Below are 13,694 nucleotides of genomic sequence, written 5' to 3'. Positions count from 1 at the left end.
GAAGACACGACCGGAAGACCAGATAAACCCCATCTAGAACGAATGAAAGATCGAATAGCATCAAGAGAAGGACGGCGCCAAAGAAACTTCAGAACTAAGGAGAAACGAAACGGTTCTGCTGATCGCTTAATTTCCTCTTTGGAGAACACAAAACAGAGCTCACCAGCTATGAGTTTCAGAGTCTTGAATGGCACTTCATACGGAGGGATCGGCTGGGGGGCCACAAAGACAAGGTCCGCAAGTGTCCAAGGACGGCCCGGCAGAGCCTCAGTCCCTACGGCGGCCATAGCAGCCGCACGCAAAGAAAACCTAAGGAAATCGCCAACAATCGCCCTAAAATATCGGAGCCTCCTGTTCACGAGAGCTTAATTACCCGAATGCCCCAAGGGAGAGGAAACCTTGATCCTTCTTATTCCTCAAAACTTATTCTTTGTCTTCCCCATAATAAAATTATTTTTATTGTAATCGAGCACAGAGCCTGTTGAAAAGCATACTTGGTAATGTTTGGGTGGTGATTTGAAGCCAAGACCTCACACACAATGACAATGAGCTCAACAATTGGGCTAGAGCTTAGTGTTCCTTTTGTCATGTCTTGCACAATTGTTAATATGAGTATTTTTTTCCTTTTTATTAAGATAAAAAGTTCTAATAATATTCTGACATTTACATGTTTTTATAAATAAAAGTGTAAACGTGTGAACAATTCCTGTTAAATGTACGGAACCACTTTTGCTGATATGTCTTTTACATTGATTTATATAATTCAATGGAAACCTTATTTTGACATATTGTTAGTTATTTTAGAGGTCGTTGAGAGTGCCGTAAGTTTAAGAATAAGTTACTTTAGATAACAGAGGGACTAGAATGCAACTCGACCTTAAAAGAATTTCATGAGATAAAACGCACAACAATAGAGAGAGAGAGAGAGAGAGAGAGAGAGAGAGAGAGAGAGAGAGAGTTCGTGGAAGCTCTTATTAAAAATTTTCTTAAACCTTATTCTATTAAAATCATAAATGAAAACATCTATACAAGATCTAGGTATATGCCACTTCTCCCTGAGCCAAGTCTCATCTTGCAGCTTCAAACCTCAGTTTAACCAGTTCTTCAGACAACCATATTCATTGAAAAAAAAGTAAGTCAAATACGCAATAAGAACTACTTCATACAATAAACATATAAAAATATTGGTTTTCAACAATGCAAGAACTTCAATTCACATGAGTCACTTTAATCGGTATGCATACATCCCCTATCACGTCCATTGAGTGGAGTCCACATGAAGCCTCTACTTTGGCTATTTCATCATCAGACAATCAGCTAACGTAAGTAATAGGCATGATAGATTGAATTTGCGCATAAACTAAGAAGTGGTCAACCAAATATATGTGTTTGTAGTTTTATTATTCTTCTTTGAATAGAAGTTCATAATCTTATGTTAAATTTTTCTGGGTTTCATTTATTTATTTTTTATCGTTTGGCTTCATTGCATAGAATATGGGACCTTTCCTTAGGAAATGATGAAGAAGAGAAGGCAGAGTTGAGAGCTAAAACAAAAGAGCAAGTAAATGCCCCTGAAGATCTACCTACACAACTTAGATCTATTTGTTCATCATGTAACCCACTCCCCTCGTCTTTTATCTGAACTTACCCCTTAGTGAGAGGATGGATTAATTAGAAATTTCTCTATTGATTCAGTCTGTTAACTCAGCAGTGCTTTGACTTTAAACAGGGTCAGAAAGACTTGAAAGAAATACATTGGCATTCGCCGATTCCAGGAATGATCGCATCTACTAGTACAGTAGATGGTTTTAACATCATGATGCCTTATAACAGACAAACTACCCTTCCCTCGAATGGTGCTTGAAACTCGCATATGATCTGTTGCTATTATTCCTGCACCAAATAGCTATATTTTGTTTTTTAGCATCAATGGGATGGCATGCAGCAACTGTATGTTTGCATGTGGCGTTGACCTGATGCATACATCTTGATTCCATTCAGAAACAGTGTCCTCTTTTTTCTTTTTTTCTTTTTTCTTTTGAAAATGTTACATTGTTACCAATCCCTTGACCCCTCCCAAGTACCTTGTTAAAATTTGTAGTTAAAGAAGTGACTGTAGTGAATTTATATTTTTTTTTCTTAATGGTTAAGAATGTTTCAAAAATGATTAAAGAAAAATAAAGAAACTCATTTGTACTAGTGTGCACATTTTGTAGTCATCCTAGCATTATTAGGTCGGAAATCATAACGGTAAAGCTATATTTCAAAATTATTGGTTTGGATCAGGTTATTACATGATGCCTGACTCACCCTCCAAAATTTACTTGATTTGGTTAAAATGAAGTGGTTTAGCTCTTATTTCTAAATTTTAAAATAAAAATTATATTCAAACAATTTTTAAAATTTTTATTCAATTTATTCATTTTTTTTCCCAAAACTTAATAAAATATCTTAATTCAAATTATTTCACTACTATTCACAAACAATTTCACTATTATTTACATATGTTTTGAGATATTCTTGGTATCCAAATGTGTTCTATGTGTTCCTCCCATAAAATCTGTGGTTTCATTACGAAAAAATGTTGAAACCATAGGTGGACCACTACGTTGAGATTTACATGTCAATGTTCAAGATCCATAAATTAGACTTGTGATTGCTATGGATTTTTGTACTTCCCAATTCATTTTAATGCATAAATATGTATAAAAAATGAATATGTAAACACTATATTAAGAAGCACAGTTTATTTGATAATTAATCATAAAAGCAATAACATAACCGTTCATTAATTCACAATTAACTCCAACTCTATACTTTATTATATAACTCGTCAATGAAACATTAATTTCATAAACTTTATCAATGAACATTCATTTTATAAACAATAAATACTTTCATTCATTTATTTTTCTTTTATACTTTACTTTATACAAAAGCCATGACCCCTCATACTGCCCAGTATTCTCCAAGGATGATAACTCATTATTTAACCTGGTTCTTGATCGTGGTACTCTCTCCCCATTTAAGAAGCTCTTCCCTAGACAGGAGGATATGTTCTTGGTCTGAGGTTTGCTCATCACGCCCGAGGCTAATGATTGTTCGTCATAAACTTTATAAATGAACATTCACCAAGCTAGAAGGGTAAGTCCTTGAGGTTCGTTCATCACTTCAAGGTTGTTGATTGTTTGTCATCAATCCAAGATAAGCCATCCCATTTTTACCCACTCTAGAATAAAACAATAAAGTCTCAAAGCAATTCAATTCTAGAAACATAACCTACAAGTTTAATTTACATATTTCTATTTACACTTGTGTGCTTAGCATTTTAAATTCTTGATTTTTGTGCTATTGATTTTTTTGTAGTCATTGTAAGGATTCCAATCTCACCCTTCACATTCTTTTTAATTACATTCTCGCCTCGAGTTAAATTTATCTACACAGTAAAAGCAAGCGTGTGCAAAGATTATTCGAACCCCAGACTTGACTTTGATGTTTCTCTATTTCTTTAGCTTCTATAACCAAGTTTTATTCCCTAACCTAGTAGAATTACTACTCTTCCAATTTAATTCAATAAAATTCTCATTGGATTCATGTCACAGTTGTTTTTACCCGTTTCCCAAGTTCATCTACTTCTCAACATAATTCTAAGGATGGGAGACCTTATTATGTATAATTTATATACAATTGTTGTTTGGGTTATAATAGATACTAGATAGGCCCATGGTTGAGACTGGCGGATAGGCAAGGATTGTCTCTGTCTCGGACAATCCTACCGATTCTATGTGCCACAGACATGTTCAATATAAATCTCAGCCCTTATCGTTAATAATTCCTATTCTCAGGCTGTAGTCTTTATTCATTTCTCTACATTCAGCTCACTTCGAATAGAGGAAAGAGCAAAACATTTTGTAGTAAAGGGTTGAAATGAGAAATGATGCATATAGTCTTAGAGTGTGCAAGTTCTATATATTCTATTTGAAAAAAGTGAGTAAATTTAAAAGGCCATATAAAAATTATTTTTAATAGTAAATCCCATATACTTTTTAAAAAAAAATACATAATACTTACACATTCTAAAATTATATTTAACGTTACTCTAAAAATATTTTATCCATCATTTTTCTAGAAAAGAGAAAGGCGGGTGTGCTTAACCTTCGAGCACACACAATGACCATGTTTATCTTCAACTGGGCTAGTTTGGATAGTGGAATATTATCAGCATACTCTACTATTATTTATTATTTTATCATTATTTTTTACATATTTATTATTATTATGTATTATTATTTACTACTATTCAATCTTTAATCATTACTTTTTTATTATTTTTTCTTTACTATTAACATAATATATGAGATCAACTCAGTAACCAAATGCTACTTTAACTTCATATTCTCGACTAGATCATTCCTGGGTGCCTACTCTTTAGTCAGTTGTCTTTGTTGGTCACTTATTATTATTATTATTATTGTTATTATTATCATTATTATTGTCTTTATTAAATCCTAGATATTCTAATTAAATCTCATCACTTTTCTCTTTGTCTAGTTTGATTTCTTAAATTTAAAAGTGTTTTGAAATTTTATGTCCTATGCAATTTTTATTATGATTTGAAATAGGCTGACCCAATTTTCTTTATGTTCTCTCTATCGTCACGGTATTAGAGCATTGGCAATGGGCCATTGCCAAGTCTAAAATTTAGATAGAATGTTGTGTTTTGGCCATAATATGGACTTCTAGCTAAATTAGTCCACATTAGACTAACTATCCCTAACTCTAAAAAATAATATAACATTATTTATTTTAATAATATTTGATAATTTTTTTCTTTTAATATTTTACAAAGACACTACATGTAGGAAGTTGGTATTCATTTAAAACTTCATTTGAACTCTTTGGAGGGTCAATTTACTAGCATACAAGCTATAGGAAATTCACGGAACCTCACCCTCTAGCTTGGTGTTGATACAACACAACATTGAATTCCACTAAATTGAACCCAAAGAAGCTATATAGCATGAAAAGTTATCCAGAAATAAACAAACAAAATACATTGAATTTTATATATTCCATTGTGTAGAATTGAGAAAATATACTAGTTAAACTTTGGTTACAGCTTCCAATTTAGACAATCACCAGGTATAAAACAGCAATATGCTCGAGTCATTGTGTATTTAGAATGGGCAGAGATAGACCTATCACTCATGAATCAGTCCATTTTCTTGATTCTTGTTTCCCCAACTCCTGCACTTTATTTTTATTTTTTAAAAGAAGGTTGGCTATTGAATACCAACATGATTAAGGCAAGACCAACATTTCTAGATTCCATCATTTTAGTACTTAATAATCAGAGGATTTGAGCAAGCACCACAATCACATCTATTGCAGATGCCGATTGTAGATGCAGATGCAGGTTGCAGATTGCACGTGTAGATGCAAATGCAGATTGCAGGTGCAGATGCAGGTGCAGATTGCCTATTGCAGATGCAGGTGTAGATACAAAATGCAGATGCAGATTGCCAATTGCAGATGCATATTCCATGCAAGGAAGAACATGTATACAATTTTAAACCCAAGAAACAAGAATGAACAGAAGTCCTACACAATTTTGACATTTTCTTTCTACTCTCTAGTAGATGTATACTTTACAACATGTAAATCAACAAGCAGGAGTAAATTGCTATTAACACAATCCCCAAAACCTCCTCAATTTCTCCAAAAAATGGCTCACGTACAGCCATGCACCTGCAACTCAAACAAAACTGTCCCAGGCATGCTATTAACAGACCATAGTTGCTAAGTAAAGATTGCAAGAACAATAAAAACTGAGAAAAATAATTAATTCAAAATGTCCTAGGCAACACCAAGATGAACAATAAATAATTAACCTAGTGCATTTTCACAAACACAAAATGAACAAACTCGTTCTGCACCAGCTGAAGACCACCAATAGCAGAAAATAAAACTGATGTTCAAAAATAGCCTTCACAATCTAGTAATTACCCCAAAACAGTTCATAAAGTACTCTTACAATTCATTTTCTAGTACAATATAATATGCTGAGAATTATACAAAAGTCCAAACATTTAGTTGCTACCCAACCACATGTTCTTCCATCCCACATGTGGCTGGGCTGCCACTGAAATTTCAAAAAAATCCAAAACATACATTAGAAGTTAAACACTGCCATAAGGTGTTGAAGGAGATGTAGATGTACCTCCTGAATGAGACCTCCATTCCTCAAAAATTTGCAGTTGAATGGCACCAAAATATTCTTGCTGCATGGCATTCAAGTTACTTAGATCTAGCAGCATCATCTTTGCCTTGAACTTCTTCTTCTTTAGTTCAAATGTTGCTGCTCTTTCACGGTCTGCCTTTAACACACCTTGCCTCCGCTCTTCCATGCTCGCTCTATCTTCAGTTATCTGAGCTAAGGCAATCTTGATCTCACCATCTTTGCCTTCCATCGACTTCCACTTCCTCTCCCTTTCTTTCTCAGCTTTTCAGCAAACAATAGAGAGAGACAGCAATATAGAAAACAATGCAGAAAAGCAATATGAATTGATTTAACCATCTATCATTAAGCAAAAGGCATAAGGGCTACTGAACCATCTATCAATTAAAGGATGCAGACAGGGATGATCTTTTCAAACGTAAATCTCTCATAGGCTTGTACAAATAACATGATATGATACATGCATATACAAACAACTTTTGAGAGGGCAAAGGTTCTGGAAATTAGAGCCAACCACCCCCAACTAGACCAAATCAAAGTTCAAATAGTTAAATCAATGGTTTGCCTCTTCTAAATGATGAGATAAACAAGGCTTTCAAAAAATGAAGTATCGGCAAAATACATGTACCATGGGAAATTTTCACTTTCCTCTCTTTGTGAGAAAAATATGCACCATGGGAGATGGAGAATAATGCAAAGGATAAAAATATTGAGATTTCATAAATTGTTTAGTTTCTCAACTACTTTTTTGATAATTTTCTTGACCTGTAGAAGGCATGGAGGACAAGCACAACCCTCATTCCTCTTGAGTTATTGCATTATTGCTTGGTTTCTCCCCACTCTTTTACTTTAAAAGATAAAAGGGGTAAATATTTAGAAAACGGTTAAAGCTGCAGTAGCTCATGGAAGTTGCATTGTTACTGAAAAGACTAATGGTGATAAATATCCAGAAAAATACTGTATTGGTATTATATGATAGTAGGTTTTTTCTTTTGCCGTCATTCTTGTTAACCCATGGTAACATACAATCACTTTAATTCCCTTGGTTACTAGCCAAGAGTACTAGGTACGGTTTATCTCATAATAGCTCAAACATTAAACAAGCACAGCTGCTTAGCTTGAAGTTCTGACGCGAAGTTGTAGGAAACATGCAGACACTTAAAAGCATTAGCAAAAACTATTACTGCAGCTTGGATTAGTTTCACCATTAGGGGTTGGAATGGCTCTCTCATTTCTTTACCATTAGTTTTACATGGAGAGTGATAGAAAATACTAAAATATAACCTTTACAAGTGATACTTCAAAAACTTGAGGGTTCAATGGATGAAGTATCCTCAGTTTGTGAGAAAAATATGCACCATGGGAAATGAAGAATAATGCAAAACCTTGAAATAGTGTGTCCCCATTCTGAGAATTTATAGAACAAATCAACTTCATTTATGCATGAAGTATGTAGTTTTATATTTTGAGTAGAGAGATCTCATGTAGTTTAATGCATATCAGTAGTTAGAAATATGTCATTTATTTAGTTAAAGTAATTGTGTTCAGTGCATTATAAAGTTACTTTTGTTCCTTCATATTTGTTCCTTGTAGAAAGAGTCAATACATAACTTTTCAGCGGCTATGGAAATTAACATTAGGGATACTTCTCACTAAATAAAAAGAACCACAACCAACTTAATGAAATAGAAATTTCAAACTGAAAATCTCTGCCAATCTCTTCCTTGATTGCCTTCTTACATGTAGTTCATTTACAAACTGGAGTTGAATAAAATAATCAGTTTTCAATGGATTGGAGATCATGGTTTAGTTATGGAAATGTTAATGTGACAGCCTCAGTTCAAAATTAGGGTATAACTTTTGAGAGGGCAAAGGTTCTGGAAATTAGAATAAGTTTATGCAAGTAACAATATCATTCGGCAGTCATATACTCCAATAACCAAAATTGTCAGCAGGTATGAATATAGCCAAAGTCAGAATAAAAACTGAAAAAATTAAAGTATAGAAAAAAAAACAAAAAAAAAAAAAATAGAGAGGAAAGTTTGATGTATAAAAGTAAATCAATCAACTACAACAAGCTGAGTTCTTCCACCAATCAAAACTTAAAAAGCAAGCTCCAAACATAAAAAATGTCCAAAACAATCAGAAAATCGGGATTCATCCAAAAATGAGAGTGAACAAAACGATTGTATATACCTTTTACTGGAAAACGCTTACGGTAACAGTTGAGAGGCGGAATGGAACCCAATAAAGGGAGAATCGATTTTCCAGCAATAATCAAGAAAGAGATCAGTGTTTGAGAAAAACAATTGCAAAACAAAAACCCATTTTAAGAATCGATGAACTAGAAAATAAGAATCGGAGATGCGGGAGAGAAGAGAGAGGAAGAGAGACTTACGTTTGAGAGAAGGAAGATGACCAATGGAGAGCGAGACAGAGACCTTGCGGGTTGGAGAATCCAGAAGATGGAGAGGCCTTGTGGGTTGGAGAAGAAAGAAGATGGAGAGAAGTGGGTCGAAGAAAAGAAAATGTTTTCCAGAGAAAGAAAGAAAAGAAACTGGAAATGGAGAGTTTCGGGAGGAAAGAGAATAAACGAGCGAAATATTGAGCGGGAGGAAGGAGAGAAAGTAATATAATTTACTCTTTGGCAGCAGAACAGTCTCTCGCCAGACTTGGAAAAGGCTTAAGACTTACTGTAGTAGAAATGTCAAACCTGGGGCATATATCCAGTCCAATGCAGATGGCTTTTTCCACATTCCTTTACATTTTGGACTTAGCATTGGCAATGGCTAGGCAATGACGAGGCTTGCTATAATTTTATGGCCAGGTCAATTAACAAGTCTAATAGGCCTATCTTAATTTTCAAAATGAGTCAAATAAATATTTTTGGGCTGTTAAAATAATTCATTGGGCCTAATATCAATTAAATATGGGTCCATTTGCTCAATAGAAATCATTAACTTATTATATAAATTTTGAGTCTTTAGCCTATTTAGACTTATATGATAAATATCAATTAGGCTTCTAAAAATATTGACCCATTAATTCCATCCAAAATCCTTGTCTAAACCTCAATGGGCCTTAAAAAACTTTTGGGCCTCTAGGCCTAATTAAAAATTCATAGCCAAACTCAATGCAATTTTGCTGATAGACTTATCTAAAATAGCTCATTAAATCAAATTTAGGCTCAATAAAATTATCCATATTTTGACCCTACGAATATTGGGGGAGGTCGCTGTATAACCAATTTGAGAAAGAACTTGTCATCTAAGTTTTGCTTAAATCTCTCCCAAGTTAGAGTTGCCAAGCATCCCATTTTTTTTTTTTTTTATGGAAATATGCTTCATTGCATTCATTCAGTAAACAAAGTTACAACTATGACTTATAAATCAGGAGAACCAGACTACAAAATCAACTAACGCAACTGCTCAGGAGCTTCCCCGCACACAAAGTGACGGACATTGTCTTAAACTTCTAAAACTCTCAAAAGAGAGAGTAAACGCTGTGTATGACCAGAGGCTGGATGGCCCCTCCAACCATCAGGGAGGCGAAATGCGAAGACAATTACTATGAACAAATAGTCCAATAGCATATACCTATACTAAAACTAAATAAACAGATAACCCACAAAACAAAAACAACCCAACCACGAGCACGGCATGAGCTCCGAAGGCACACCCTCCATAGGCAATCGGCATCACGAGCACCCAGCTTAAGAACGGACCACAGCAACCTCCACAGTGAAGACCGGCCGTAGCATCGCCCGCCGCTCTCAGCTCTTTGCCTCAGATTGCGACCGCTCAACAGCTCATCACCTCACCGTGGACTTCACATGAAACGAACAGAACACCAAAACAAACAAGAAACACGACAATAGAGGCCGTGAAAATACAAATTAAGAAAAAAACACCAAAGCATCAATGGAACGGAGGGACAGAAGACAAAAAAAAAAACAAAGGTTGTGGTGCAAGAGTAGCTGGAGGAGAGCCGACGGTCGGACTATGCTTTTCTGGAGTTTGAGGTCTCAGAAAAGTCAAGTTTTGAATCAGCCAGTGGCTCCCCAGTGGTGCGTGGTGGACTTGAAGATCAGCGGCTGGCCAACATCCTGGCGGGGCACGTGTTGGCGGACAGCAGTTAGAAAACAACCCAGTCGGCACTTCCCTTATTTGCTTGAAAACACACCTACAAACGAAAAAAAAAAAAAAAACACAATTCGAGTTGGCCAAGCATCCCAATTCTATTATTAATAGCTGCCTCTTGGTATCCCACCAGATAGCCCCTTCCTCTTTAATCAAATTCCCTTGATAGACTCATCAAATTCGAGTTTGACTCGACTCATTAATTTAACGAGCTATTAACACCTAAAATTATGATCGATTATTTTAAGAGAGAATATGAATCATATCCTAATACTAAACATGTTACTTGAATCTTTATGAATATAATCATTGATACGTACGTGCAATGGTCAAGCCACGTGTATGTGAGAGGGTGCAATTGCATCCCCTAGAGTTTTGGAAAATCATTTAAATGTATATGTGATTTATTTTGAAAGCTTTCTTATAATTTCACACTATAAAACCTTACGATAACTTTGTTAAAATAACTTTATGATAACTTTGTTAAAATTTAAACAATCAGAATCAGAAAAAAATATTTATGTGCTGATCAAGACTAATTCCCATAAAATAAGAGCCCAACCAATATTGGAGCCAAACATAACATATTCTTGGTTTATTTACAGTAAGGAACATGAAGATCATAACAAAAAGTGAAAAAGAGGGGATTGATCAAAGAAATAGAAAAATAATAAACAAAAAAACATAGCCGAAATGGAATGTTTGATTGAACGATTATCTTTTTTACTTATATTGAGAGTTTTGTTGTGAAACTAAAGAAATATAATAAGAATAATAAAGATAAAATCGGCTCTTTAGGAGCTCAATATTATTCACTATTAATACTTAATTTTTCTTACGTAGTACATATACACATATTTGTAAAGAATCCCTATAGGAACCTTCAACTCTCTCATTTTCTCTCTTTTCTTTCTTCCTCTCTCTCCCCCTCATTTCTTTTCTCTCTCTTCACTTTTTTCCAATGCCAATTCTCTAGCAAAGAAAAAAAGAATATTTATAACACTTCCTCTTTGATGACCATACACAAAGAATATGCCTTATTAAAACCTTGTAAAAAAACCCAGTGGTAAAAAATTTTGGCAAAAGAAAACGAATACAACATTCTAATGTGTTTTTGAATGCTTTAGGATTGCCTCATTAAAAGCTTACCAAGGAAAATCCAGTGGGATACAACCTTTACTAAGGAAAAAGAGTACAATTTGTCTGATTATTTTTTGCCCCCTCAAATGTATGTAGAGTTTCAATGTCTTTATTGTGAAATGTTCTTGCGTTGATGCATCTCAATATTATGTACCAACTCTTTAAATGATGCAGTTGGTAATGTTTTGGTGAAGAAATTCGTCATAATTATTCAAGATCATTTTAACATTAAATTCATTATTCTTCTGGAGTTGTGCTCTTCTGAAGTTCCTGTGTATAACATAGTTTTTACGAAATATTCATTGTTCTTCTGGAGCCATTTCAGCTAGACAAGACCGCAGTATTTTACTTCTCTTCTGGAACTGTTTAGGTCAGACAAGCGACGCAGGGCTATAAGTCTACCTCTCTTGTCTCTTGTAGAGAGATGCTGTGAAGCAATAAAGATGCTATGAAAATTTTGAAAAACTCTGAATTTCTATTTACAGGATCATCATTTCTCATAAAAAACTCACGAGAGAATGATATTTACGAGAGAAGAAATCTCCACATTGTTTCTTGATTTTGCATTTGTTTATCTATAACAATATTATGGCTGGACAGTTTCCTTTCGCCAATATTCCAGATTTGAATCAAGAATCATTTGTGCCTCATCCTTCCATTTACTCTCCTGATGATGTTACTCTTATGATAGGAGTATAAATTCATTTTTCTGAAAGCAGTGATTATGAGGTCATTGTATAATCAAGATTTCTTAGTACTCATTATGCTACCTCTATTATGACCCTATCTTCGAGGTTATTAGCAAGAGTGAATGAGGTCAATCAACTCAATAATCAAATATTTGAGTTGCGTCAGAAGCGCTCTGTGAAGAGTCGTAAGAACAAGAACTGAAGGTGGAGAATAAAGTGCTAAAACAATATGCCCGTGATCTTCGGCCACGTATAGATGATCTGGAAAGAGAAGGGGCTCAAATACAAGATCAGCAGTGACAAATATCTGAAGAAGTCTAACGTCTTAGAGAGTAAGTACAGTTTGTATTTAGTTTTGTCGTGGATATTTGAAGAAATCCAACTTCTTAGAGAGTATGGGCAAGCCGCATTTAATTTTGCCAGCCTTGTGAATAACTGCAAGCTATCTATGTTTAACGTATCCTGTATCAACATATGTAATTTTGTCTTGATTTCTTGATTTTTTTTCTATAAAATGAGTATTCATTTCATCTTCATTCACATCTCATCTTGATTTTCTCTATACTCAGATGGAAGTATAGAAAGATTGAAAGCCAGACTAGTTGCAAAGAGGTACAGTAACAAGTGGGATTTGATTATCATGACACATTCTCACCAGTAGCCAAGATGGTTACTATGAGATGTCTCCTTTCCATTGCTGCTATCCGAGGTTGGCATTTACATCAATCTGATGTAAATAATGCATTTCTCGATGGTGACTTAGAAGAGATATACACATGCACAAACCACTAGGCCACACAAAGGGAGGGTCACAACAGGTTTGCAAACTCCTCAAAAGCTTATATGGTTTGAAGCAAGCATCTTGACAGTGGAAGCCATTGCATATTGAAACTCCTCTGAATTACAATAGGTTGTATATTGTGATTCAATTTGCACATCCTGCCTTGACAACCACAAGTCAGTTACTAGATCTTGTGTATTTTTGGGTCACTCTCTAATTTCTTAGAAGTCTAAAAAACAAATTGTTGTGTCCCATTCCTCAACTGAAGCTTCAATAGAGCAAGGGCTACTACATCTTCTAAACTCACTTGGATTTGATTTGTTATTGCTAATATGCAGGTGTCACAACCTCAAGCAGCCACAATCTATTATGACAACCAATATGCTCTTGATATTGCATCAAACCTAGTCGTCCACTAACGCACCAAACACATTGAATTGGACTACCATGTTATTAGGAATAAATTTCTTGAAGGCTCCATTTCCACAGCTCATGTTCCAACCCACTTCCAATGAGCTGATTTGCTTGCTAAAGCTCTACCATCTTCCTCTCTTCAATCTCATTTATTCAAGATGAGAATTGTCAATCTCCATTCTCCATCTTATAAGAGCATCCCCATTCGGTTCTGCATATGGTTTTCTTCCCTATAATTTACGGAATAATTTAGGGTTTTTATCAAAAACCCATCTCCATCCCAATCCCCATTT

General features: G+C 34.8%; 1 long non-coding RNA gene across 2 annotated transcripts; it reads right to left on the bottom strand.

Moving 5' to 3' along the window:
• Positions 1 to 5,974: 5,974 nt before the first annotated feature.
• Positions 5,975 to 9,060, bottom strand: LOC122312442. Of its 2 annotated transcripts, XR_006243186.1 has the most exons (3): positions 8,637 to 9,060; positions 8,435 to 8,440; positions 5,975 to 6,502 (listed from the first exon to the last, which is right to left on the bottom strand). It is a non-coding gene; the product is annotated as an uncharacterized LOC122312442 (long non-coding RNA). The 2 variants fall into 2 exon arrangements; XR_006243188.1 differs by having other exon boundaries at positions 5,975 to 8,440.
• Positions 9,061 to 13,694: the final 4,634 nt, after the last annotated feature.

The sequence above is a fragment of the Carya illinoinensis genome, chromosome 1 (assembly GCF_018687715.1).
Source record: "Carya illinoinensis cultivar Pawnee chromosome 1, C.illinoinensisPawnee_v1, whole genome shotgun sequence".
NCBI lineage: Eukaryota > Viridiplantae > Streptophyta > Magnoliopsida > Fagales > Juglandaceae > Carya > Carya illinoinensis.
Note: the sequence above shows the minus strand (reverse complement) of the source record. Positions and strands in the feature narration are given on the sequence as shown.